The sequence below is a fragment of the Myodes glareolus genome, chromosome X (assembly GCF_982192425.1).
Source record: "Myodes glareolus chromosome X, mMyoGla1.1, whole genome shotgun sequence".
Lineage (NCBI taxonomy): Eukaryota > Metazoa > Chordata > Mammalia > Rodentia > Cricetidae > Myodes > Myodes glareolus.
In genome coordinates, this window is record NC_142053.1 from 148,781,973 (window position 1) to 148,809,420 (window position 27,448).

The 27,448-nt window shown below is 57.9% G+C and overlaps 1 protein-coding gene and 1 long non-coding RNA gene across 5 annotated transcripts in view; both read left to right on the plus strand.

Moving 5' to 3' along the window:
* The window catches only part of LOC148117559 (uncharacterized), a 114,807-nt gene that overhangs the window by 23,853 nt on the left and 63,506 nt on the right, over positions 1-27,448 (plus strand). The gene's annotated exons all lie outside the window — the stretch shown is intronic.
* On the plus strand, positions 1,121-27,392 carry LOC148117560 (uncharacterized). 4 transcript variants are annotated; one of them, XR_015737060.1, is made up of 4 exons: positions 1,121-1,358; positions 1,586-1,663; positions 26,862-26,954; positions 27,040-27,392. It is a non-coding gene; the product is annotated as an uncharacterized LOC148117560 (long non-coding RNA). The 4 variants fall into 4 exon arrangements; XR_015737059.1 differs by having other exon boundaries at positions 26,862-27,392; XR_015737062.1 differs by having other exon boundaries at positions 1,121-1,354; positions 26,862-27,392.

Here is a 27,448-nt window from a genome sequence, read left to right on the forward strand (position 1 = left end):
CTTAGGGTTCGCTGTGGGCTAGGGTTGGGGCTCAGCTAGGGCTCCGGCCGAGCTAGGGTTCGCGCGGAGCTAGGGTTCGCAGGACTTAGGGTTCGCTGTGGGCTAGGGTTGGGGCGCAGCTAGGGCTCAGGCCGAGCTAGGGTTCGCTGTGGGCTAGGGTTGGGGCGCAGCTAGGGCTCAGGCCGCGCTAGGGTTCCCGGCAGTTAGGGTTCGCGCGGGGCTAGGGCTCCCGCCGAGCTAGGGTTCCCGGCAGTTAGGGTTCGCGCGGGCGGGGCTAGGGCTCAGGCCGCGCTAGGGTTCCAGGCAGTTAGGGTTCGCGCGGAGCTAGGGTTCGCGGGACCTAGGGTTCGCTGTGGGCTAGGGTTGGGGCGCAGCTAGGGCTCAGGCGGAGCTAGGGTTCGCGCGGAGCTAGGGTTCGCAGGACTTAGGGTTCGCTGTGAGCTAGGGTTGGGGCGCAGCTAGGGCTCAGGCCGAGCTAGGGTTCGCTGTGGGCTAGGGTTGGGGCGCAGCTAGGGCTCAGGCGGAGCTAGGGTTCGCGCGGGGCTAGGGTTCGCGCGGGGCTAGGGCTCAGGCGGAGCTAGGATTTCCGGGACCTAGGGTTCGCGCGGGGCTAGGGTTGGGGCGCAGCTAGGGCTCAGGCGGAGCTAGGGTTCGCGCGGGGCTAGGGTTGGGGCGCAGCTAGGGTTCCCGGCAGTTAGGGTTCGCGCGGGGCTAGGGCTCAGGCCGAGCTAGGGTTCGCTGTGGGCTAGGGTTGGGGCGCAGCTAGGGCTCAGGCGGAGCTAGGGTTCCCGGGACCCAGGGTTCGCTGTGGGCTAGGGTTGGGGCGCAGCTAGGGCTCAGGCGGAGCTAGGGTTCGCGCGGGGCTAGGGTTGGGGCGCAGCTAGGGCTCAGGCGGAGCTAGGGTTCCCGGGACCTAGGGTTCGCGCGGGGCTAGGGCTCAGGCCGAGCTAGGGTTCCCGGCAGTTAGGGTTCGCGCGGGGCTAGGGCTCAGGCCGAGCTAGGGCTCCCGGCAGTTAGGGTTCGCGCGGGGCTAGGGCTCAGGCCGAGCTAGGGCTCCCGGCAGTTAGGGTTCGCGCGGGCGGGGCTAGGGCTCAGGCCGAGCCAGGGCTCCCGGCCGCTTCTAGGGCGGGTCCGGACGCCGGCTGCGGACTCTGAGCCGGCAGCGCGGCGGACTACGTCTCCCATGAGCCTCCGCGGCGGCCGCCCGTTTCCCGCGCTCGGGCCTGGCGGGAGCCGGCCGCCATGCTTGAAGTCCGTGTGGGAGAAGTCGGGGGGAACCTGGTGAAATTGGCGAAATTCGCCGCGGTGGGGCTCGTGGGAAGCGATCGTGAGGACGGAAGGGAAGGCCAGAGAGGTAGGTGCGGCGGGAGCGCGCGCGCGCGGGTCCGGGGAGCGAGCCGGGGAGGGAGCGGGAGACGCAGACGGGAGCCGGGGAAAATCGTGGAAAAACAACGGGGCAAAACGGGGATCCCGTGCGTCTGTGGGCGGCAGGCGGAGGATCGCTGAGTCCCCCGCCCCCGTGGGAGCCGACAGCCGCGCGCCCCGGCTTCCCCGTCGCTCACCGAGCCCCGCTCTTGTCTCCCAGGCAGACGCGGCAGCCCCGAGAGATCCGTGTTGGACAGCGCCCGGGACCCGGAGAGACTGACTGCACAAATCAGCCAGTGTGAGTGAGTGCCAGAGACTCGTCGTTCCTGAGATTTCTCACTGTCTGTCTCAACCTGCTCTTGAAATAAAACGATTGCCTTGTCTGCCTCGCTCACCTGCACGCAACAGGACCCAGCCATAAGGGTCCTGTTCGAAAAAATTTTAAAAGTGAGGGGAACCCCTGTCAAAACTTTTTTTTTTTTTTTTTTTTTTTTTTTTTTTTTTTTTTTTTTTTTTTCCGATTATTAATGCCATAATCGCCAATTTCACTATCGATTCCGCATAGAGATCGATCGATACGCCTAGCAACAGGCACAGGCGGGATTCCAACCTGCGACCTTGGCACCAGGCACTCAGCGTTAGGCGCTCCTACCGCTCTGAGCCACGGCTCGAGCTGCTGACAGCCACCTTCGAATTTCCGAGATTTATAGACTAAAGCGGGCTGACGATTTGGCAAAAGAGACCTGGGCGGGTGGGGGGGAGAAGAGCAGCCAGGGACCCGGCAGGGGGTGTGTCTGTGTGTGTGTGTGTGTGAGAGAGAGAGAGCAGTCGGGCAGGGCTGCTGGGGAGGTGGGAATTTGTCTCATTGCCCAGAACTCTGATCCATTTCCCTCATAAAAGGTGCTTTCTCACGATTTCAGAGACCTCTTCCCCAGCACCTGCCTGCCTGGGGAACAGCACACACACTGGCTCTGCAGACCCCCGGGCAGCGGCTTCCACACACAGGCTGCCTGCCGGCCTCCCTGGACGTCAGCCTGACCAGAAATGAACAGGCAGCCCCTGAGACTCGGTCTTGTTCCTCACAGAACATTAAATGTTTACTTCATGGAAAGCTCCCTTTGATTGAATAAAGTCTCTGAAGGAAACCATGAAGGCCTGGAGTCCTATGTCAGGCCTGAGGGTGATGGAAATGGGTAAAAATCATTAAAAAAAGGAGGGAAGATCACTTAAGAACTAGGGAAAAGCATTTAAAAAAGACCCAAAATCATGAAAGAAGAGGGAGAATCATTTTTAAAAAGGCTCAAATCATTTTTAACATGGCGAAAATCATTTCAGACATGGGGAGAATCCTTTTAAAATGGCAAAAATAATTTTAAACATAGAGAAAACAATTTAAGAGATGGTGAAAGTCATTAAAAATGAGGGAAGATCACTTAAGAAATAGGGAAAGGAATTTAAAAAGAGGAAGAATCATTTTAAAATGGCTCAAATCGTTTTTAGCATGGCGAACATCATTTCAGACATGGGGAAAGTCATTAAACATCAGGGAAGGTGATTTGAAACATAGGGTAAGTCATTGACAAAATTGGGAAAATAATTAAAAAATAGGGACTATCATTTAAGACATGGGGAGAATCATTCAAAATCAGGGAAGGTGATTGGGAACCTAGGGAAACTATTTTTAAAAATAGGGAAAATAATGAAACCTAGGGAGAATCCTTTTAACAAGGGTCCAATCATTTTTAGAATGGCCAAAATCACTTCAGAAATGGGGAAAACCATTAAACATCAGGGAAGGTGATTGGGAACCTAGGGAAAATAATTTGAAACATAGGGAAAAGAATTAAAAGATAGGGGATATCCTTTAGGACATGGGGAAAATCATTAAACATCAGGGAAGATGATTTTAAAAATTGGGAAAATAATTTAAGAAATAGGGAAAAGAATTAAACATAGGGAATATCATTTTAAAAATGGGGAAAATAATTATCAATCCGGGAATATCATTTAAGACATAGGTAAAATCCTTAAAACATAGTGAGAATCATTAAGAGATAGGAAAAATCATGTAAGTCCTAGGGAAAATAATTTTAAAAATTGGGAAAATCGTTAAACATTGGGTAAGGTCAATTAAACCTAGGAAACATAATTTACGAAATGGGGGAAAGAATTTAAAAAATAGCTCCAATAATTTAAAAAATAGCGAGAATGATTTTAAATGGCGCAAATGATTTTAAAAATAGGGAAAAGAATGACAGATGAGGGAAGATCCACAGAGGCCTCAGCGCCCAGCACTCGGGGACGGTTTTGGTACAGGCACGGAGGACTCAGCGCCCAGCACCTGGGTACAGGCACGGAGGACTCGGCGCCCAGCACCCTCCCTCCACGGAGGACTCAGCACTCAGCACTCAGCAGCCAGGCCGGTCGAGCCGTTGGCCCTGGGCGCTGACTGGCTCCGCTCATGTCTCCCATAGCCCAGAAGCAGCGAGGTCGACCAGTTGTCCCGTTCAGCGGCCTCGGCGGGGTTTGGGGCCTCGAACCCCGGCCCCCGGCGGGGCTGGGCGGAGGGGAGGGCGACGGAGGAGCCCGCACAGGGCACCTGGGGACGGGGACGGGGGACTCAGCGCCCAGCACCCGGGGACGGTTTTGGTACAGGCACGGAGGACTCAGCGCCCAGCACCCTCCCTCCACGGAGGACTCAGCACTCAGCACTCAGCAGCCAGGCCGGTCGAGCAGTTGGCCCTGGGCGCTGACTGGCTCCGTTCATTTCTCCCATAGCAGCGAGGTCGACCAGTTGTCCCGTTCAGCGGCCTCGGCGGGGTTTGGGGCCTCGAACCCCGGACCGCGGCGGGGCTGGGCGGAGGGGAGGGCGACGGAGGAGCCAGCACAGGGCACCTGGGGACGGGGACGGAGGACTCAGCGCCCAGCACCCTCCCTCCACAGAGGACTCAGCACTCAGCACTCAGCAACCACGCAGGTCGACCAGTTGTCCCCTTCAGCGGCCTCGGCGGGGTTTGGGACCTCGAACCCCGGACCGCGGCAGGGCTGGGCGGAGGGGAGGGCGACGGAGGAGCCCGCACAGGGCACCTGGGGACGGGGACGGAGGACTCAGCGCCCAGCACTCAGGGGCGGTTTTGGTACAGGCACGGAGGACTGAGCGCCCAGCACCCGGGGATGGTTTGTGTACAGGCACGGAGGTCTCAGCGCCCAGCACTCAGGCAGGCTTTGGGGAGAGGTCACAGACGACTCAGCGCCCAGCACTCAGGGGCGGTTTGGGGACAGGCACGGAGGACTGAGTGCCCAGCACTCAGGCAGGCTTTGGGGAGAGGCCACAGACGACTCAGCGCCCAGCACTCAGGGGCGGTTTGGGGACAGTCAGAGACGACTCAGCGCCCAGCACCCTCCCTGCGCAGAGGACTCAGCACTCAGCACCCAGCCACGCTCTGCAGACGCCAGGATTTTTCATAAAATCCCCCGGGCTTGGACGGCGCCCGACCCCTCCCTCACGAGCACAGACAGACAGACACAGGGGGAAAGGGAATCCGATCCCCAGGCCCCTGCCCTGCCTGCCTGCCCTGGCCTAAGCCCTCCCTCAGGCCTTAGGGTGATTGAAATCGGGAAAAATCTTGAAAAATGAGGGAAGATCACGTAAGAACTGGGGAAAAGAATTTTAAAAATAGCCACAATCATTGAAAAATAGGGAGAATCATTTTAACATGGGGCCAATCATTTTTTAATTGGCTAAAATGATTTTAAAATTAGGGAAAATAATTTTAAACATCGGGAAAATAATGAAGAGCAGGGAGAGTCATTTTAAAATGGGGCCAATCGTTTTTAAAATGTGAAACATGATTTTAAAAATCGGGAAAATGATTAAGAGCAGGGAGAATCATTTTAAAATGGCGAAGATGATTTTTAAAATAGGCAAAATGATTTTAAAAATAGGGAAAATAAGTAAGAACAGGGAGAATCCTTTTAACATGGGGCCCATGATTTTTAAATGGGGTCCATGATGTTTAGAATGGCAGAAATAATTTTAAAAAGAGGGAAAATAATTTGAGAAAGAGGGAAAAGAATTTTAAACATAGAGGAAATCCTTAAAAATGGGTAGAATCATGTTAAAACGTGGCCAATCATTTTTAAAATGGCGAAAATTATTTTGAAAATAGGGAAAATGATCTTAAAACTAGGGAATATAATTAAGAGCAGGGAGAATCCTTTTAAAAGGGGGCCAATCGTTTTTAAAATGGCGAACATGATTTTAAAAATAGGGACAATGATTTTAAAAATAGGAAAAAGAGTGAAACACGAGGGAAGATCATTTAAAAATAGGGAACATCATTTCAGAGGTGGGGAACAGAATTTAAAACATAGAGAAAATCATTAAACATAGGTAGAATCCTTTTAACATGTGGCCACTCGTTTGTCAAATGGCGAAAATAATTTTTAAAAAAAGGGAAAATCATGAAACCTGAGGGAAGATCATGGATACATAGGAAACGTCATTGAAGACATGGGGCCTATCCTTTTCAACATGGGCCAAATCATTTTAAACATAGGGAAAAGAGTGAACCGTGAAGGAAGGTTGTTTAAAAATAGGAAAGATCATTGAAGCGATGGGGAATATCATTTTCAACATGGTGAGGGGACAGAGGACTCAGCGCCCAGCACCTGGGGACGGACTCAGCGCCCAGCACCCTCCACAGAGGACTTAGCACTCAGCACCCACGCTCTGCACCCCTTCCTTCTCTGGCTCTGTCCAGCCGGGCGAGGTGCTGATCTCGGAAAACTCCACCAGAGGGAGCGAGCGCGGTTCTGGGGGGGGAGCGGGAGGCCGGCCGCCCCGAGGGGGGTTTTCAAACGGATGAAACATCCCGCGATGAACTTGGACACGATCCACGGTGGTGGATGTTTGGATTTTTAAGACGCAGCCCCGCTGGCCTCAGCCTGTCAGCCCCCGCCCGGCAGCCACGCCATTAGCATCGCCTTTGTCACCGAGAGGCGGCGGCGGCTTGGAATCTGCCCGGGGGGAGGGGGCAGGGAAGGAAACGCCTGCAGACCTGTGTTTCTCATTTTTAAAAAATTCTTAAAAATTCCTGTTTGGAAAATAAGGGGTGAGGGTCGCTCCAGGACGTGGTCAAGGGACTGGAGAATCTTTTTACAGAGAGAGACCCGCTCCCAACATGACATCCAGACCAGGGGAGTCAGTGAAAGAGGCCTAGATGCTGAGATTAGAGCAGCTGCCAGGTCAGCCAGGCCTGCTGCGGATCCGCGTTTCTAATTTTTAAAAATTCTTAAAAATTCCTGCTTTGAAAATAAGGGGTCTGGGTCCCTCCAGGACGTGGTCAAGGGTCTGGAGAATCTTTTTACAGAGAGAGACCCACTCCCAGCATGACATCAAAGCCAGGGGAGTCAGTGAAAGAGGCCTAGATGCTGAGATTAGAGCAGCTGCCAGATCAGCCAGGGCTGCTGCGGATCTGCGTTTCTAATGTTTAAAAAATTCTTAAAAATTCCTGTTTTGAAAATAAGGGGTGGGGGTCCCTCCAGGACGTGGTCAAGGGTCTGGAGAATCTTTTTTGACATAGAGACCCACGACCACCATGACATCAAGACCAGGGGAGCCGCTTAAACAGGCTGAGGGGACAGAGCAGCTGCCCTCAGAGACCTCCGACCCAAACCGTGATGTCAGGGCCGAATCCTCCCCGCGCTGAGGTTCCTGAACGTGGTCCCCCGGGGGAGAGACAGGAGGGACAGGGCCAGACCCTTTGGAGGAGGCGACAGGGCTCCTGAGACCCAGAATCCTAGAGAGCTGACTGCAGATTCCCAGAGCTCCCGGGCTGCTGGCTCCCTGCCTGCACACAGAGAGGCCGGCAGGCCCTTGATTTTCTCCCTGAAGGGACAGGGCCTGCAGGGATTGCTGAATGAGGGGCCTCATGAGGGAATAATGAGTCCTCATGAGGGAATCATGACTCCTAATGATGGGATAATGACTCCTAATGAGGGAATAGTGACTCCTCATGAGGGAATAAGGACTCCTCATGAGGCAGTCAGTGAGAGAGGCCAAAACACAGAGAGAGACCAACAGCCCTTCAGATCCCCCGAGTCCCGGTCCTAGCAGAGACGCCTTGAAAAAAACTCATGGAGAACAATCCATCGTCTTCCTCTCCCCACAGACTCCCAGGCACTCTGGTCCCAGCGACGGGACACCACGGGCCAGGCCAGGGGTTTGTCCACGTTCTGGCTTCCCGGGAAGGGACCTCGAGGGCGGAGCCCAGAGGGGCCTGGGGGGGTCCTGGAGGAGCCGTGGTGATCTGGGGGACAGCTCTCCGGCTCTGGCTGTCTGTCTGTCTGTCTGTCTGTCTGTCTCCCCACAGCCGCTCCCTTCCCCGCTCTGCCGTCTGGATGTCTGTGTGCAGAGGACCCTTCTTCTCCTCGCCAGACCCCTGCCTAGACCGGACCCCGGCTCAGACATCCCAGCCAGACTCGGAGGAGACGGGGCCCCCGGCCTCCCCTGGCCAGAGATCCAGGAGGATCTCACGGCTATAAAAACATCCGGGTGCGGGAGGGATTCTCAGGCCGGGCAGGCTGGGGGACGTCTCCCCGGCACAGACACGAGGGTCCCCGGCGTCCCCGCCGAGAGAGAGAGGACATTCGATGACGTGAAATGACCTCCCGGGGTCCCCGCCTGCCCTGCTCGCTCGGGTGGGGACGGCAGCTTACACGGAGGCCTGAGGCCCCGCATTCGGGAGCCCGGAGAAGCCAGAGGACCCAAGAAGACAGACCACTTCCTCTTTAAAATGAAAGTGTCCTTAGACATGAATGAAACGGATGAAACATGATGAACGTGGACGTGATCCACGGTGGTGGATGTGTGGATTTTTCGAACGCAGCTCCGCGGGCCTCAGCCTGTCAGCCTCTGCCCGTCAGCGAGGCCGGCCGCAGGCTGCCTCAGCCATTACCATTTCCTTTGTCACCGAGAGGCGGCGGCGGCTTGTAATCTGCCCGGGGGGAGGGGGCAGGGAAGGAAACGCCTGCAGACCCGTGTTTCTCATGTTTAAAAAATTCTTAAAAATACCTGATTTGAAAATCAGGGCTGGGGGTCGCTCCAGGACGTGGTCAAGGATCTGGAGAATCTTTTTTGAGGTAGATACCCGCTACCAACGTGACATCCAGACCAGGGGAGGCCCTGAAACAGACCTAGGAGCTGTTGGACAGAGCAGCTGCCAGGGCTACAGGGCTGCGTCTCTAATATTTAAAAATTCCTAAAAATTCCTGTCGTTGAAACTAAGGCGTGAGGGTCGCTCCAGGACGTGGTCAAGGGTCTGGAGAATCTTTTTTGACATAGATACCCACGACCACAAGGAAATCAAGACCAGGAGAGTCAGTGAAAGAGGCCTAGGTGCTGAGGGTAGAGCAGCTGCCAGGTCTGCCAGGCCTACTGCGGATCTGCGTTTCTCATTTTTAAAAATTCTTAAAAATTCCTGTCGTTGAAACTAAGGGGTGAGGGTCTGTCCAGGACGTGGTCAAGGGTCTGGACAATCTTTTTTTAGGTAGATACCCGCTACCAACATGAAATCCAGACCAGGGGAGCCAGGGAAACAGGCCTAGGAGCTGTGGGGAGACAGCAGCTGCCAGGCCTGCAGATCTGCGTTCCTCATTTTTAAAAATTCTTAAAAATTCCTGCATTTGAAAATAAGGGGTGAGGGTCTGTCAAGGACGTGGTCAAGGAACTGGAGAATCTTTTTTTAGGTAGATACCCGCTACCAACGTGAAATCCAGAGCAGGGGAGGCCCTTAAACAGGCCTAGGAGCTGGGGGGACAGAGCAGCTGCCAGGCCTGCCGGTCTGCGTTTCTAATTTTCAAAAATTCTTAAAAATTCCTGTCTTTGAAACTCAGGGGTGAGGGTCTGTCCAGGACGTGGTCAAGGGTCTGGAGAATCTTTTTTTAGGTAGAGACCCACGACCCACATGAAATCCAGAGCAGGGGAGGCCCTGAAACAGGCCTAGGAGCTGTGGAGGGAGAGCAGCTGCCAGGCCTGCAGATCTGCGTCTGTGATTTTCAAAAATTCCTAAAAATTCCTGTCTTTGAAAATAAGGCTAAACTCGTGCTCCTGGGACCCGGCCAGACTCTTTGGAGGAGGCTAAACTCGTCCTGAGACCCAGAAACCTAGAGAGCTGACTGCAGATTCCCAGAGATCCTCTGCTGCTGGCAGCCTGGACCCAGACAGACAGACAGGCAGGGCCCTCCGTGTTCTCCCTGAAGGAGCAGGGCCTGCAGGGATTCCTGGGACTCCTGATGGAAGACTCGGTCTGCAGGGAGACGTGAAACGGATTTTATGTAGAAAGACGGTGGATGGAGGGAGACAGAAAAGCTGTTCTTGGAGATCCCGCGGCCGGTGGGGTCCTCTCCAGGGACCTGGGCTGAGCACAGAGGGCCCCGGGGGCTCCCGGAGGAGCTGCCTGGGACGTGGGGGGCCGCTGTCCGGCCCCGTCCGTCTCCCTGCACCCTCAGCTGCCGCCTTCCCCGCTCTGCCGTCCGGATTTCTGTGTCTAGAGGACCCTTCTCCTCTCCAGACCCTTCCCGGACCAGACCCCAGCTCAGAAATCAAAGCCAATCCCAGAAGAGACAGAGGCCCCCAGCCTCCCCTGGCCAGAGATCCAGGAGTCCTGGGGACCTAGAGAGCAGAGACAGGCCCCCCTCCAGACAGAAAGTGGGTTCCTTTTCGTGTCTACTCCTCCAAAATAGTGGATGTCTGTGTGGTCCTGATGGGATAATCCTGATGGTCTGTGTGGCTATCTCCTGGACCAGATCTCTCTAAAAAACCACATGGGAGGGATTCTCAGGCAGGGAGGGCTGGTGAACGTCTCCCCAGCACAGCCACGAGGTTCCCTGACTTCCCAGCCCAGAGAGAAAATTAAATTAAATTAAATTAAATTAAATTAAATTAAATGAAATCCCCGGGTCCCTGCCTGCCCTGCTCACTCAGGTGTGGGCTGCAGCCAGACACTGAGGCCCTGAGGCCCAGCATTCAGAAGCCAGAGGACCCCAAAGAGACAGAGGACTTCCTTTTCAACATGAAAGTCAATGATTTGGAGAGATTTCGGGGACCCCATGTCTCCCCACCCCTTCTCTGGCTCTGTCTCCCGATGGGAGCGCAGAGGGGATTTTGAAAACTGGTGAAAAATCCCACGATGGACGTGGACATGATCAACGGTGGTGTTTTTTCTAGATTTTGAACACGCAGACCCACCCGCGGGCCTCAGCCTGTCAGCCTCTGCCCGTCAGCGAGGCCGGCCGCAGGCTGCCTCAGCCATTACCATTTCCTTTGTCGGCCCGGGGCGGCGGCGGCTCAGCGACCTCGGCTTGGGATCCGCCCGGCGGGAGGGGGAGGGGCAGGGGAGAGCGGCCGGTCCGCCTTTCTCATTTTTGAAAATTCCTAAAAATTCCCGTGTTTGAAAATCAGGGGTGAGGGTCGCTCCAGGACGTGGTCAAGGGTCTGGAGAATCTTTTTTGACGTAGATACCCACTCCCGACATGAAATCCAGAGCAGGGGAGGCAGTGAAACAGGCCTAGGAGCTGTGGAGGGAGAGCGGCTGCCAGGCCTGCAGGGCTGCGTCTCTAATTTTCAAAAATTCCTAAAAATTCCTGTCGTTGAAACTAAGGCGTGAGGGTCGCTCCAGGACGTAGTCAAGGGTCTGGAGAATCTTTTTTTAGGTAGATACCCACGACCAACGTGAAATCCACACCAGGGGAGGCCCTTAAACAGGCCTAGGAGCTGTGGGGAGACAGCAGCTGCCAGGCCTGCAGATCTGCGTTCCTCATTTTTAAAAATTCTTAAAAATTCCTGTCTTTGAAATGAAGGGGTGAGGGTCGGTCCAGGACGTGGTCAAGGGTCTGGAGAATCTTTTTTGACATAGATATCCACTCCCAGCATGAAATCAAGACCAGGATAGTCTTTAAAACAGGCCTAGAGGCTGAGGGTAGAGCAGCTGCCAGATCAGCCAGGGCTGCTGCGGATCCGCGTTTCTAATTTTTAAAAAATTCTTAAAAATTCCTGTTTTGAAAATAAGGGGTGGGGGTCGCTCCAGGACGTGGTCAAGGGTCTGGAGAATCTTTTTTGACATAGATACCCACGACCACAATTAAATCCAGACCAGGGGAGCCGCTTAAACAGGCCTAGGAGCTGAGGGGACAGAGCAGCTGCCCTCAGAGACCTCCAACCCAAACCATGATTTCAGGGCAGAATCCTCCCCGAGCTGAGGTTCCTGAACGTGGTCCCCATGGTAGAGACAGGAGGGACAGGGCCAGACCCTGTTCAGGAGGCTAAACTCGTCCTGAGACCCCAAATCCTAGAAAGCTGACTGCAGATTCCCAGAGATCCTCTGCTGCTGGCTGCCTGGACCCAGCTGCTGCTGAGTGCTGGGTGCTTGGGGCTGAGTCCTTGCTGGGTGCTGAGTACTAAGTGCTCCATCCATCCTAACAATAAATCAAATAAAAGAAATAAGTGCTAGGTGCTGAGTGCTGAGTGCTAAGTCGATCCATAAAATAAAATAAAGGATTGCTAGGTGTGGAGTGCTGGGTGCTGAGGAGACAGGCCCCAAGCCTCCCCTGGCCAGAGATCTAGGAGTATCTCCTGGATCACCTAGATGAATAAAGATCTTTTAGTTAGTCTTAGGCCTGGAAGGCTGGTGAACGTCTCACCCACACAGACACAGACACGAGGTTCCCTGACTTCACTGCCATGAGATAAAATGAAATGAAATGAAAGGAAATCCCAGGGTCCCCGCCTGCCCTGCTCCCTCCTCTGTGGGCTGCAGCAGCTCTAGACGGAGGCCTCAGGCCCCTCGTTCGGGAGCCCAGAGAAGCCAGAGGACAGAGAACGTCACGGAATCCAGTGTCCTAGACAGGAGAAGAAGGAGAGAGTCGGTGTGTGGACACCGGGGAGGCCCCAGGTCCCCCAACCCCTGCTCTGGCTCTGCCCGTCCAGCCGGGCGAGGTGCGGTTCCCCGACATCCCCACCAGAGGGCGAGGCCGGCCGGCCGCCCCGACCGAGGGGAGCGCGGAGGGGGAGGGGGGGGGATTTTTCAAACTGGTTAAACATCCAGGGATGGAACGTGGAGACGCTCCACGGCTCTGTCGTGGGGAGATGGATCCACGCGGCCCCGCGGCGGGGCCTCAGCCGGCCGGCCGCACCCATCCCCGTCGCCTGGGGGAGCGAGGGGCGGCGGCGGCGGCGGCGGGGGTTGGGGATCCGCCTGGCGGGAGGGGGAGGGGAGCGGACAGGCGGCCGATCCGCGGTGCTCGTGTTTAAAAAATTCTTCAAAAAATTCCTGTCCCCCCCAACAGCCCTCAGCAGAGAGGACCCGGCACCCAGAAGCCGGCCCGGGAGACTCAGCCCCCTTCCCTGCCCTCAGACAGACCCCGAGTTCATCACATTAAATTTAATGGAATTTCATAAAACGCCCTGGGTCCTGGCCCTGCCCTTCCCTGCCCTCAGAGAGGCTGCTAGTTCATAAAATAAATGAAATAAAATGAAATACAAGCTCTGGGACCCTGCCCTGCCCTCAGAGAGGCTGCTAGTTCATATAATAAAATTAAATAAAATTAAATACAAGCTCTGGGACCCTGCCTTGCCCTCAGAGAGGCTGCTACTTCATAAAATAAATGAAATAAAATTAAATACAAGCTCTGGGACCCTGTCCTGCCCTCAGAGAGGCTGCTAGTTCATATAATAAAATTAAATAAAATAAAAGACAAGCTCTGGGACCCTGCCCTGCCCTCAGAGAGGCTGCTAGTTCGTACAATAAAATGAAATAAAATGAAAGACAAGCCCTGGGGCCCTGCCCTGCCCTCAGAGAGGCTGTTTGTTACTTCATAAAATAAAATTAAATAATATTCCATTAAATCCCTGGGGCCCTGCCCTGCCCGGCTATCTATCCAGCACCTCCATGACCCCTAGAAGCCCAGGCAGGAGGACCCGATGGCTGCCAGGCAGAGTGGTGCTTCTACCAGAACCGCTGGAGAAGGCCTGACCCTGGCTGGCGACCCGGCCCTGAGACCCTGAGCAAGCCAGCACCTGGGCACAGACGCCGGGCAGCCTGTGTGAGTGTGAGTGTGAGTGTGAGTGTGTGAGTGTGTGTGTGTGTGTGAGTGTGTGTGAGTGTGAGTGTGAGTGTGTGTGTGTGAGTGTGAGTGTGTGAGTGTCCAGAGGACCCGGGTGCATCTCTGGGAGGGAGGGAGGGGGGCTGAGCCACAGGCAGAGGCCCCCAGGGACTCAGCACCCAGCCCTCAGCCTCCAGAGAAGGGCTCAGTGCTGGGTGCTGAGTGCTGAGTGCTCAGTCCAAGTCAAAAGTGCTCAGTGCTGAGGGTGTGTGTCTGTGTCCAGAGGAACCGGGTGGATCCCTGGGAGGGGGCTGAGCCACAGGCAGAGGTCCCCAAGATAGGATGGGGGCTGCCAGAGAAGGGCAGAGTGCTGAGGCCTGAGTGCTGAGTGCTCAGTCTCAGCCATAAGTGCCGATGGCTGACTGCTCAGGGCTGAGGGCTAAGTCCTATGGGCTGAGTCCTGAGTGCCGAGGCCTGAGTAGGAGGGCCAAGGACGGAAGGATGACCGCTAAGTGGTGAGTGCTGAGTGCTGAGGGTGAAGGGCCCGGTCCTGGGTGCTGAGTCCTGTCTACGAGTGCCAAGGACGGACTGCTGCCCGCCAAGTGCTGAGTGCTGAGGGCTGAGTGCTGAGGGCTGAGCTTGAAGCGCTAGGGACGTCCACTTCAGGCCGGCTACCCAGCCTGGAGACCCCGAGGAAGCCAGCCCAGAGGACCCAGCACCCAGTCCAGGGGACCCAGCACCCAGAGAAAGGCCCAGGGCACCCCAGGGACCGGCAGACTCAGCCTGCAGACGGCTCAGTGGTTAGCGCTCAGGGCTGAGGGGTCGGGGCTGAGGGCTGAGTCCTGGGTAGGAGGGCCAAGGACTGCCTGCTGCCCGCTAGGTGGTGGGTGCTGCTGAGGGCTGAGGGTGAAGGGCTCGGTGCAGACGGCTCAGTGGTTAGTGCTAGGTGCTGAGTGCTGAGTCTCGAGTGCTGAGGGCTACGTTCTACCAGAACTAAGCCCATAGACATCTCGATAGAGGTATCTAGCCCACGGTTAGAGAGATGGATGGACAGAGACCCCTCCTCCTCCTTCGTGGACGGATGGGGAAGAGGACAGGCAGGCCGCCCTGGCTGGCTACCCAGCCTGGAGACCCCGAGACAGCCAGCGAGAGGACCCGGCACCCGGCCCAGAGGACCCGGCACCCAGCTCTCAGCCTCCAGAGCGAGGCCCGGGGGACACCAGGGAGCGGCAGACTCCGTCTGCAGACGCCTGGGCAGGCTGGCTGCCAGGCCCGGATGTCTCCTAAAAATCCCACAGGCTGGCGTGGTGAACGTCTCACAGGCGCAGACTCACACACTCACAGACGCGGACACGGGGTCCCCGGCCCTTCCCGGCCTTCGGGGAGACCGCGATTCCATAGAATAAAATGAAATGATATTTATGAAAAGCCCTGGGTCCCTTCCCTGCCCTCAGGGAGAGACCGCTATGTCATAGACTAAAATGAAATGAAATGTATGAAAAGCGCTGGAGCCCTGCTCTGCCCTTCCCCGCCCTCAGGGAGAGACCGCAATGTCATCCGAGAAAATTCTATGACATGAAATAAAAGCGCTGGGTCCCTGCCCCGCGATGCCCTGCCAGCTCCTCCACCCTGAGGACTGAGTCCCAGCTCCGCTCCCTCCACCGGGCGCCCGCCGGGGACCCCGTGTCTAGGACGGGAACGGGGGGACGGGAGGGAGGGACCGCGGGGGCCCGGGGTGGGGGGGGGATTCCCGTCTCCTCCTTCTCCTGAGAGAGTGGGGTTCATCGCGGGCTCGGGGCGGGCGGAGGAGGGGGAGAGAGCGCGGCGGGCGCGGTCTGTGGGCCCGGGACGGGCGGACACGGAGCTGCAGGGCAGAGGCTGCTGGGTGCTGAGGCTTCTCTGCACGATGCTGCTGAGTGCTTGTGCTGGGTGCTGAGCCCCCCAAGAAAGACTGAGCTCTGAATGCCAGGTGCAGAGCCTTCCAGGGAGCCATCGGGGTGCTGAGGGCCGAGTCCTGGCTGAGTGTTGGGTGCTGAGTCCCCCGCAGAGATGCTGAGCGCTGAGGGCTAGGGACTGAGGGATACGTGGGGGATGCTGAGTGCTGGGTGCTGAGTACTAAGGGATAAGTCAATCCATAAAATACAATAAATAAGTGCTAGGTGCTGAGTGCTGGGTGTTTGGTGCTGAGTCCTTGCTGGGTGCTGGCTGCTGAGTTGAGTCCCCCCCCGAGAAGATGCTGAGCTCTGAGTGCTAGGTGCCGAGTCCTCCGTGGAGGAGGCTGCGTGCTGGGTGCCGAGTCCCACAATAAGATGCTGAACTCTGAGTGCCAGGGGTCTTCCATGGAGGATGCCGGGTGCTGATGGCTGACTCCCCCAGGAAGATGCTGAGCGCTGAGTGCTAGGTGCTGAGTCCCCCCATAAGATACTGAACTCTGAGTGCCAGGGGTCTTTCGTGGAGGATGCTGGGTGCTGCGTGCTGGGTGCTGAGTCCCCCAGGAAGATGCTGAGCTCTGACTGCTAGGTGCTGAGGGATACGTGGGGGATGCTGAGTGCCGGGTGCTGCACCGAATGCCAGGTGCAAAGTCTTCCGTGGAGCCATCTGGGTGCTGAGTGCTCAGTCCTGGCTGAGTGCTGGGTGCTGAGTCCCCCGAAGACATGCTGAGCGCTGAGCGCTAGGGACTGAGGGATACGTGGGGGAGGCTGAGTGCTCAGTGCTGGGTGCTGAGTCCCCCGAAGAGATGCTGAGCGCTGAGCGCTAGGGACTGAGGGATACGTGGGGGAGGCTGAGTGCTCAGTGCTGGGTGCTGAGTCCCCCCAATAGATGCTGAGCGCTGAGCGCTAGGGACTGAGGGATACGTGGGGGAGGCTGGGTGCTCAGTGCTGGGTGCTGAGTCCCCCCAATAGATGCTGAGCGCTGAGCGCTAGGGACTGAGGGATACGTGGGGGAGGCTGGGTGCTGGGGGCTGCAGGCTCAGGCTGGGGACTCGGGCGGCAGCGCCAGCGGTCCGCGGACCACGGCTTCTCTCTCTCCCGTCCCCTCGCCCGCGGACCCACACGCAGCCGCGCGGGGCGGCCCTGGCACCCGGGTGCGCGCCGCGGACCCCAGCGATCCCGGGCAGCGCTGCCTGGCTCCGCGCGGGCCGGCGGGGGAGCGGGAGCCTCCGAGTCCGCCGGGCACGGCTGGGGACGGCCGGGGAGAGGCTGCCCCGCGTGCCCTCTTCACACACACACACACACACGTATTTATTGAGAAATATTGAGTATTTATTGAGAAATAAAAGCCGTGTTGGGAAATAAAGCAGCCGGTTGACCCATGAAGGGACCTCGGCTGAGCACAGAGGGCCCCGGGGGATCCTGGCAGGGCTGTCTGTGAGGTGGGGGGCAGCTGTCCTGAGGGTCTGGACGGCTCTCTCGGGGACCAGAGAGATAAAGAAAATCCAGGGGAGGGATTCTCAGGCAGGGAAGGCAGGGGAACGTCTCCCCAGCACAGACACAGACACGAGGTTCCCTGACTTCCCCACCCTGAGAGAAAATTCAATTAAATGAAATGAAATGAAATTAAAGCCCCTAGTCCCTGCTTGCCCTGCTCACTCGGGTGGGGGCTGCAGCTTAAACGGAGGCCTGAGGCCCCGCATTCGGGAGCCCAGAGCAGCCAGAGGACCCCACAGAGACCGAGCGCTTCCTTTTCAGAATGAAAGCGTCCTCAGACAGGACATAAAGTCCGTGTTGGGACCTGGGGGATCCCCGGTCTCTCCCAACTCCTCCTCCGGCCCTGTCTTTCCAGGCAGGGGAGGTGCGGGTCCCCGCCAGCTCCACCAGAGGGCGCGCTCTAGGGGGGAGGGAGGGAGGCCCGGCCGCCCCGAGGGGAGTTTTCAAACGGATCCAAAGATCCCGCGAGGAACCGGGACACGATCCACGGCGGTGGTGGAGGTTTGGATGTTTCAAACGCAGACCCCAGCCTGTCAGCCCCCGCCCGTCAGCCACGCCGGCCTCAGGCCGCAGCCGCCATTAGCATCGCCTTTGTCACCGAGAGGCGGCGGCAGCGGCTTGGGATCGGCCCGGGGGGAGGGGCAGGGAAACGCCTGCGGATCGGCGTGTCTCATGTTTAAAAATTTTTTAAAATTCCTGTGTTTGAAAATCAGGGGTGGGGGTCGCTCCAGGACGTGGTCAAGGCACTGGAGCATCTTTTTACAGAGAGAGACCCCCTCCCAAACCTGCCCTTGGCGAGCCAGAGGCGGCGGCGGCAGCGGCTTGGCATCTGCCTGCTGGGAGGGGGCCGGGAAACGCCTGCAGCTCGGCGTTTCTCATGGTTTAAAAAATGTTTAAAAATCCCTGGCGCTTGGAAAAGGAGGGTGAGGTTCTCTCGAGGTCGGGGTCCGTGGAGAGAATGAACCAGGGGGACAAACCTGCCCTGCCCTGCCCTGCCCTGCCCTCAGAGAGGCCGCTACTTCATGAAATAAAATGAAATAAGAGTGTGCTTAGAAAATGAAATCAGCTGTGTGCCAAGTGTGGAGTCCTGAGTGCTGAGTGCTCAGTCCAAGTCATAAGTGCTGAGTGCTAAGTCCTATAGGCTGAGTGCTGAGTGCTCAGTCCAAGTCATCAGTGCTGAGTGCTAAGTCCTATAGGCTGAGTGCTGAGGCCTGAGTGCTGAGGCCCTGAGGAAGCCAGCACAGAGGACCCAGCACCCAGCCCAGAGGACCAGCAGACTCAGTGTGCAGACGGCTCAGTGGTCAGTGCTGAGTGCTGAGTCCTGTGTGTGTGTGAGAGAGTGCTAAGTATGGACGGCTGCCTGCCAAGCGGTTAGTGCTGCTGAGTGCTGAGGGTGAAGGGCTCAGTGCTGAGTGCTAAGTGGTTAGTGCTAAGTACTGAGTGCTGAGGCCTGAGTCTTGAGTGCTGAGTGCTAAGTGCTGATTTCTAAGGGGTGAGCACTGAGTCCTGACTGCTGAGTGCTATGTGCTGAGTGCTAAGTGCTGATTTCTAAGGGGTGAGCACTGAGTCCTGAGTGCTGAGGGCTAAGTTCTACCAGAACTCCTTCCAGGAAGAGCCCATAGCTAGATCGATGGATGGACAGAGACCTCTCCTCCTCCTTCGTGGACGGATGGGGAAGAGGACAGGCCACCCTGGCTGGCTACCCAGCCTGGAGACCCTGAGCAAGCGAGCTAGAGGACCCAGCACCCAGCACCCAGCCCAGAGGACTCTGCACCCAGCTCTCAGCATCCAGAGAGAGGCCCGGGGAGGACCAGGGACCAGCAGACTCCGTCTGCAGACGCCTGGGCACGCTGCCAGGCCCGGATTTTTCCTATAAAATCCCACAGGCTGGCGTGGTGAACGTCTCACAAGCACAGACACACACTCACAGACACGGACACGGGGTCCCCGGCCCTTCCCGGCCTTCAGGGAGACCGCGATTCCATAAAATAAAATGAAATTAAATGTATTAAAAGCCCTGGGACCCTGTCCTGCCCTTCCCCACCCTCAGGGAGACTGCTATTTCCTAAAATAAAATTACATTAAATGAAATAAAAAGCCCTGGGTCCCTGCTGAACTTGAAAATGATCCACGGTTCTGTATTTTTTGGATTTTTAAAACGCAGACACCCAGGCCTCAGCCTGTCAGCCTCTGCCTGTCAGCGAGGCCGGCCGCAGGCTGCCTCAGCCATTAACATTTCCTTTGTCAGCCCAGGGCGGCGGCGGGGCAGCGACCTCGGCTTGGAATCCGCCCGGCGGGAGGGGGAGGGGCAGGGAAGGCCTGCCGGTCCGCCTTTCTCATTTTTAAAAATTCCTAAAAATTCCTGTCTTTGAAAATAAGGGGTGAGAGTCTGTCCAGGATGTGGTCAAGGAACTGGAGAATCTTTTTTTAGGTAGATACCCGCTCCCGACATGAAATCCAGAGCAGGGGAGGCCCTTAAACAGACCTAGGAGCTGTGGGGAGACAGCAGCTGCCAGGCCTGCAGATCTGCGTTCCTCATTTTTAAAAAATTCTTAAAAATTCCTGTTTTGAAAATAAGGGGTCTGGGTCCCTCCAGGACGTGGTCAAGGGTCTGGACAATCTTTTTTGACATAGATACCCACTCCCAGCATGACATCAAGACCAGGATAGGCTTTAAAACAGGCCTAGAGGCTGAGGGTAGAGCAGCTGCCAGATCAGCCAGGGCTGCTGCGGATCTGCGTTTCTAATTTTTAAAAAATTCTTAAAAAGTCCTGATTTGAAAATAAGGGCTGGGGGTCCCTCCAGGACGTGGTCAAGGGTCTGGACAATCTTTTTTTAGGTAGATACCCGCTCCCAATGTGAAATCCACACCAGGGGAGGCCCTTAAACAGACCTAGGAACTGGGGGGACAGAGCAACTGCCAGGCCTGCATGGCCTGCGTCTCTAATTTTCAAAAATTCCTAAAAATTCCTGTCGTTGAAACTAAGGCGTGAGGGTCGCTCCAGGACGTGGTCAAGGGTCTGGACCATCTTTTTTTAGGTAGATACCCGCTACCAACATGAAATCAAGACCAGGGGAGGCAGTGAAACAGACCTAGGAGCTGTGAGGGGAGAGCAGCTGCCAGATCTGCCAGGGCTGCGTTTCTCATTTTTAAAAATTCTTAAAAATTCCTGCATTTGAAAATAAGGGGTGAGGGTCTGTCCAGGACGTGGTCAAGGATGTGGACCATCTTTTTTTAGGTAGATACCCACTCCCAACATGAAATCCACACCAGGGGAGCCAGTGAAACAGACCTAGGAGCTGAGGGGACAGAGCAGCTGCCATTAGAAACCTGAGTTTCTAGGTTTCTAGCACTCTAGCTGAGTGCTGGGGGCTGAGTGCTGAGTGCTCAGTCCAAGTCATGAGTGCTGAGTGCTAAGTCCTATAGGCTGACTCCTGAGGCCTGAGTGCTGAGACCCTGAGGAAGCCAGCACAGAGGACCCAGCACCCAGCGCAGAGGACCAGCAGACTCCGTGTGCAGACGGCTCAGTGGTCAGTGCTGAGTGCTGAGTCCTGTGTGTGTGTGAGAGAGTGCTAAGTATGGACGGCTGCCTGCCAAGTGGTTAGTGCTGCTGAGTGCTGAGGGTGAAGGGCTCAGTGCTGAGTGCTGAGTCCTCAGTGCTAAGTGGTGAGTGCTAAGTACTGAGGGCTGAGTCCTAAGTGCTCAGTGGTTAGTGCTAAGTACTGAGGGCTGAGGCCTGAGTGCTCAGTGGTTAGTGCTGAGTGCTGAGTCCTGTGTGTGTGTCAGACAGGGCTGTGCCCGCGCTAACGGACACCGGGAGGGAGGGAGGGAGGGAGGGGGACAGGGCTGACGTCAGCGCGGACCCCCCCCCCCCCCGCCGCAGAGGACGCCGGTCCGGGGCCCCGCCCGTCTGTAGTCCTGGGCTGGGCCCGCGGCGGCCATCTTGGTAGTCCGGGGAAACTGAGAAAACTCGGGAAAAACTCGGCTTTGGCGCTCAGAGACGCCGCGTTGGGGCCGATTAGGGAATCCGCGCGCCCGGCCTGCCGCGGCGGCCCCGCCCCCCGCCCCCGGGCGGCCGAGCCGAGCCGAGCCCGGGACCCCGCCCCGCGGGCGTGGCGAGCAGAGCGGAGCGGAGCGGGGCCGCGCGGGCGCCGGCGCCCGGGGGCGGGGGGAGGGGCGGCGGCCGGCGGCCGGGAGCGGTGGGAGGGGCGGCGGGGACGCCCGCCGGGACCGGGGCCCCGGGAGCGGCGCGGCGGAGGCCGGAAACGGAATTAACTGGGCGGGCGGGGGAAGGGGGCCGGATCTGCCGCCGGCGGGCGGGCGGGCAGGGCGTGTGCGAGGGGAGCCGGGGCGGCGGGCGGCCATGTGCCTGCCTGCGCGCGCGTGTGTGTGGGAGACGGGGACAGAGACGCTGCGGCGTGCAGACCCGGGACGGGGAGCGCACGCGGGCGGGCGGGCGGGCGAGCAGGCGGGATTTCTAGCTCCGGGGTGGGGCAGCGGAGCCCGGATTCCCGGTCATTTATTGGATTTTCCCCACTCTTCTCTTCCAGGCGGACACGTGGAGCCCGGCCGCCCAGCCAAGCCGCGGGAGCAGCGAGAACGGAAGCGGAGCCTGGATCCCGGGACATTTACTGCACTTTCCCCACTTTTCTCTTCCAGGCGGACACGTGGAGCCCGGCCGAGCAGCGAGAACGGAACCGGAGCCTGGATCCCGGGACATTTACTGCACTTTCCCCACTCTTCTCTTCCAGGCGGACACGTGGAGCCCGGCCGCCCGGCCGCCCCGCGGGAGCAGCGAGAACGGAACCGGAGCCGGGACTGGGGAAGCCTGGATCCCGGGCGCCCACGTGGTGGCCCCGGCGGGTCCCGATCGTCCCCCTTTGTCTCTCTCCACGCTCGGCCCCGGCTTTTGGCTCATTCTCCGTTCCCCCTTCTTCTCTTCCAGGATCCCGGTCGCCACGTGGACAGCCTGGGGACCCGGGAGAGACGTGAGAGAGTGTGTGAGTGGGAGAGATTCGGGATTTTCGGGCTTTTTCCAGTGTGTGAGTGGGAGAGATTCGGGATTTTTGGGATTTTTCCTGTGTGTGAGTGGGAGAGATTCGGGATTTTCGGGATTTTTGCAGTGTGTGAGTGGGAGAGATTCGGGATTTTCGTGATTTTTCCACTGACTCCTCTAATAAAGTTGCCTTGTTTTCACTCGATCTGCGCTTCGAACCCGGTTCCTCAGGACCAAAAAGAAGGGCTGCTAGCCGGCAGAGCCACCGCGGCCTGGATGGAGAGCAGCCTGCAGCTGGCGTTCTTAGCTTTTATCTCGGCCCCAGCAGCCTAAAAGGCAGGAGGCTTGGGATTCGAACCCAGGTCCTCTGGATCTAAAAAGAGGGGTGCTAGCCGGTAGAGCCACCGCAGCTTAGGTGGGGAGCAGCCTGCAGCTGGCGTTCTTAGCTTTCAGCTCTGTCCCAGCGGCCTAAAAGGCAGGGGACCCGGGTCTCGAACCCGGGTCCTCAGGACCAAAAAGAGGGTTATTTAACCCACTGAGCCACCACGTGAGTACTAGGTAGTGTTGTTCAGTGGGCACTGATAGCTCTCAGTGTCTCACTCCCAGACCAGCAAAATAGATGGGACCCGGGTCTCGAACCCGGGTCCCCGGGTTCAAAAAGTGGGCTACTTAAACCACTAAGCCACCACGTGAGTACTAGGTAGTGTTGTTCAGTGGGCACTGATAGCTCTCAGTGTCTCACTCCCAGACCAGTAAAATTGATGGCACCTGGGTCTCGAACCCGGGTCCTCAGGATCAAAATAAGTGGTGGCTTAGACCACTGAGCCACCGGCTCAGCTCTAGTTACTGTTGTTCAGTGGGCACTGATAGCTCTCAGTGTCTGACTCCCAGACTAGCAAAATAGATGGGACCCGGGTCTCGAACCCGGGTCCTCAGGATCAAAAAGTGGATTATTTACACCACTGAGCCACCGGGTAGCTCTGGTTAGTGTTGTTCAGTGGGCACTGATAGCTCTCAGTGTGTCATTCCCAGACCAGCAAAATAGATGGGACCCGGGACTCGAACCCGGGTCCTCAGAATCAAAAACTAGGTTACTTAACCCACTGAGCCACAGACTCAGCTCTGGTTAGTGTTGTTCAGTGGGCACTGATAACTCTCAGTGTCTCACTCCCAGACCAGTAAAATAGATGGGACCCGGGTCTCGAACCCGGGATCTTGGGATCAAAATAAGTGTTGGCTTAGACCACTGAGCCACCGGGCCAGGCATACTGTAGAGAGGTCAGAGGACACTGATAACCTCTCCCCGACCTACCAGTCTCAAGCAAAACAGTAGGACCCGGGTCTCGAACCCGGGTCCCTGGGACCAAAAGAAAGGTAGCTTAACCCACTGAGCCACCGGGCCAGGCATACTGTAGAGAGGTCAGAGGACACTGATAACCTCTCCCCGACCTACCAGTCTCAAGCAAAACAGTAGGACCCGGGACTCGAACCCGGGTCCCTGGGACCAAAAAGTAGGTTACTTAACCCACTGAGCCACCAGGCCTGCTCTACTGTAGAGAGGTCAGAGGACTCTGATAACCTCTCCCCGACCTACCAGTCTCAAGCAAAACAGTAGGACCCAGGTCTCGAACCCGGGTCCCTGGGACCAAAAAGTAGGTTACTTAACCCACTGAGCCACCGGGCCTGCTCTACTGTGTAAGTGTCAGAGGACGCTGATAACCTCTCCCCGACCTCCCAGCCAAGCAAAACTAGGGACTCGAACCCGGGTCCTCGGGATCAAAAGAAGGGGTACTGAACCCACTGAGCCACCGGGCCAGCTTTACTGTACATGGTTCAGAGGACACTGATAGCTTCTCCCCGCCCTCCCTCCCGGGCCCCACACACCCAGGGAGCCAATGTGTCCCCCACACAGAGAGACCGAGAAGACCCAGACAGAGAGTAGGGTTGGCAGGACCTAGGGTTCGCTGTGGGCTAGGGTTGGGGCGCAGCTAGGGCTCAGGCGGAGCTAGGGTTCGCTGTGGGCTAGGGTTGGGGCGCAGCTAGGGCTCAGGCGGAGCTAGGTTTCGCGCGGAGCTAGGGTTCGCGCGGGGCTAGGGTTGGGGCGCAGCTAGGGCTCAGGCGGAGCTAGGGTTCGCGCGGGGCTAGGGTTCCCGCGGGGCTAGGGTTCCCGGGACCTAGGGTTCGCTGTGGGCTAGGGTTGGGTCCCGGTTAGGGTTCGCGCGGAGCTAGGGTTCGCTGTGGGCTAGGGTTGGGGCGCAGCTAGGGCTCAGGCGGAGCTAGGGTTCGCGCGGAGCTAGGGTTGGGGCGCAGCTAGGGCTCAGGCGGAGCTAGGGTTCGCGCGGGGCTAGGGTTGGGGCGCAGCTAGGGCTCAGGCGGAGCTAGGGTTCGCGGGACCTAGGGTTCGCGCGGGGCTAGGGATCAGGCCGAGCTAGGGTTCCCGGCAGTTAGGGTTCGCGCGGGCGGGGCTAGGGCTCAGGCCGAGCCAGGGTTCCCAGCCGCCGCTTCTAGGGCGGGTCCGGACGCTGGCTGCGGACTCTGAGCCGGCAGCGCGGCGGACTACGTCTCCCATGAGCCTCCGCGGCGGCCGCCCGTTTCCCGCGCTCGGGCCTGGCGGGAGCCGGCCGCCATGCTTGAAGTCCGTGTGGGAGAAGTCGGGGGGAACTCGGCGAAATTGGCGAAATTGGCCGCGGTGGGGCTCGTGGGAAGCGATCGTGAGGACGGAAGGGAAGGACAGAGAGGTCGGTGCGGCGGGAGCGCGCGCGCGCGGGTCCGGGGAGCGAGCCGGGGAGGGAGCGGGGGACACAGACGGGAGCCGGGGAAAATCGGGGAAAAACAACGGGGAAAAACGGGGTCCTCGGAAAAACTTTTGTCCCCGGGTCCTCGGGGACAAAAGGAGGGTGGCTTAGCCCACTGAGCCACCAGGCCAGACATACTGTGTAGTGGTCAGAGGACGCTGATAACCTCTCCCCGACCTACCAGTCTCAAGCAAAACAGTAGGACCCAGGTCTTGAACCCGGGTCCTCGGGGACAAAAGGAGGGTGGCTTAGCCCACTGAGCCACCAGGCCAGGCATACTGTGTAGAGGTCAGAGGACGCTGATAACCTCTCCCCGACCTACCAGTCTCAAGCAAAACAGTAGGACCCAGGACTCGAACCCGGGTCCTCGGGATCAAAAAGAGGGTGGCTTAGCCCACTGAGCCACCGGGCCAGCTCTGGTACAGAGGGTTCAGAGGACACTGATAGCTTCTCCCCGCCCTCCCTCCCGGGCCCCACACACACCCAGGGAGCCAATGTGTCCCCCACACAGAGAGACCGAGAAGACCCAGACAGAGAGTAGGGTTGGCAGGACTTAGGGTTCGCTGTGGGCTAGGGTTGGGGCGCAGCTAGGGCTCGGGCGGAGCTAGGGTTGGCAGGACTTAGGGTTCGCTGTGGGCTAGGGTTGGGGCGCAGCTAGGGCTCGGGCGGAGCTAGGGTTGGCAGGACTTAGGGTTCGCTGTGGGCTAGGGTTGGGGCGCAGCTAGGGCTCAGGCGGAGCTAGGGTTCGCTGTGGGCTAGGGTTGGGGCGCAGCTAGGGCTCAGGCGGAGCTAGGGTTCGCGCGGGGCTAGGGTTGGGGCGCAGCTAGGGTTCCCGGGACCTAGGGTTCGCGCGGGGCTAGGGTTGGGGCGCAGCTAGGGCTCAGGCCGAGCTAGGGTTCCCGGGACCTAGGGTTCGCGCGGGGCTAGGGCTCAGGCCGAGCTAGGGTTCCCGGCAGTTAGGGTTCGCGCGGGCGGGGCTAGGGCTCAGGCCGAGCCAGGGCTCCCAGCCGCCGCTTCTAGGGCGGGTCCGGACGCCGGCTGCGGACTCTGAGCCGGCAGCGCGGCGGACTACGTCTCCCATGAGCCTCCGCGGCGGCCGCCCGTTTCCCGCGCTCGGGCCTGGAGGGAGCCGGCCGCCATGCTTGAAGTCCGTGTGGGAGAAGTCGGGGCGAACTCGGCGACATTGGCGACATTGGCCGCGGTGGGGCTCGTGGGAAGCGATCGTGAGGACGGAAGGGAAGGACAGAGAGGTCGGTGCGGCGGGAGCGCGCGCGCGCGGGTCCGGGGAGCGAGCCGGGGAGGGAGCGGGAGAGCGGGAGACACAGACGGGAAAAACGGGGAAAATCGGGGAAAAACGGGGATCCCGTGCGTCTGTGGGCGGCAGGCGGAGGATCGCTGACTCCCCCGCCCCCGTGGGAGCCGACAGCCGCGAGCCCCGGCTTCCCCGTCGCTCACCGAGCCCTGCTCTTGTCGTCTCCAGGCAGACGCGGCAGCCCCGAGAGATCCGTGTTGGACAGCGCCCGCCGGGACCCGGAGAGACTGACTGCACAAATCAGCCCGTGTGAGTGCCAGAGACTCGTCGTTCCTGAGATTTCTCACTGTCTGTCTCAACCTGCTCTTGAAATAAAACGATTGCCTTGTCTGCCTCGCTCACCCGCACGCAACAGGACCCACACATAAGGGTCCTGTCCGTAAAAATTTTTAAAAGTATGGGGAACCCCTGTCAAAACTTTTTTTTTTTTTTTTTTTTTTTTTTTTTTTTTCCGATTATTAATATCGGATATGCCAACGTCACTATCGTTTCCACATATAGATGGATCACGTCTATATGCCTGGCAACAGGCGCAAGCGGGATTCCAACCTGCGACCTTGGCACCAGGCACTCAGCGTTAGGCGCTCCTACCGCTCTGAGCCACGGCTCGAGCTGCTGACAGCCACCTTCGAATTTCCGGGACTTATAGGCTATAGCGGGCTGACGATTTGGCAAAAGAGACCTGGGCGGGTGGGGGGGAGAAGAGCAGCCAGGGACCCGGCAGGGGGTGTGTCTGTGTCTGTGTCTGTGTGAGAGAGAGCAGACGGGCGGGGCTGCAGTCACTGCAGAGCTGGGGATTCTGTCTCCTGACCCAGAACTCAGATCCATGTCCCTCATAAAAGCTGCTTTCTCACGATTTCAGAGACCTCTTCAAAGTTCCAGCCACAGCACCCAGCCATCTGGACGGAGGACTCAGCACCCAGCACCCAGCACCCAGCACCCAGCACTGAGTCAGGTCATGGGCACATTCTCCTCTGACTGGCTGTTTTAAAACCTGACAGGGACCTGGACAGAGCCACTGATTTCTTTTCCATCCACAGACACTCACTCCTCTGCAGCCAGCAGTCGTTATTCTGCCCGGAGGACTCAGCACCCAGCACCCAGCCATCTGAATGGAGGACTTGGCCCACAGCACCCAGCACCCAGCACTCAGCAGAGAGGACTCAGCACCCAGCACCTGCCTGCCTGCCAGCCTGGGGAACAGCACACACTGGCTCTGCAGACCCCCGGGCAGCAGCTTCCACACACAGGCTGCCTGCCGGCCTCCCTGGACGTCAGCCTGACCAGAAATGGACAGACAGCCCCTGAGACTCGGTCTTGTTCCTCACAGAACATTAAATGTTTACTTCATGGAAAGCTCCCTTTGATTGAATAAAGTCTCTGAAGGAAACCATGAAGGCCTGGAGTCCTATGTCAGGCCTTAGTGTGATGGAAATAGGTAAACATCAT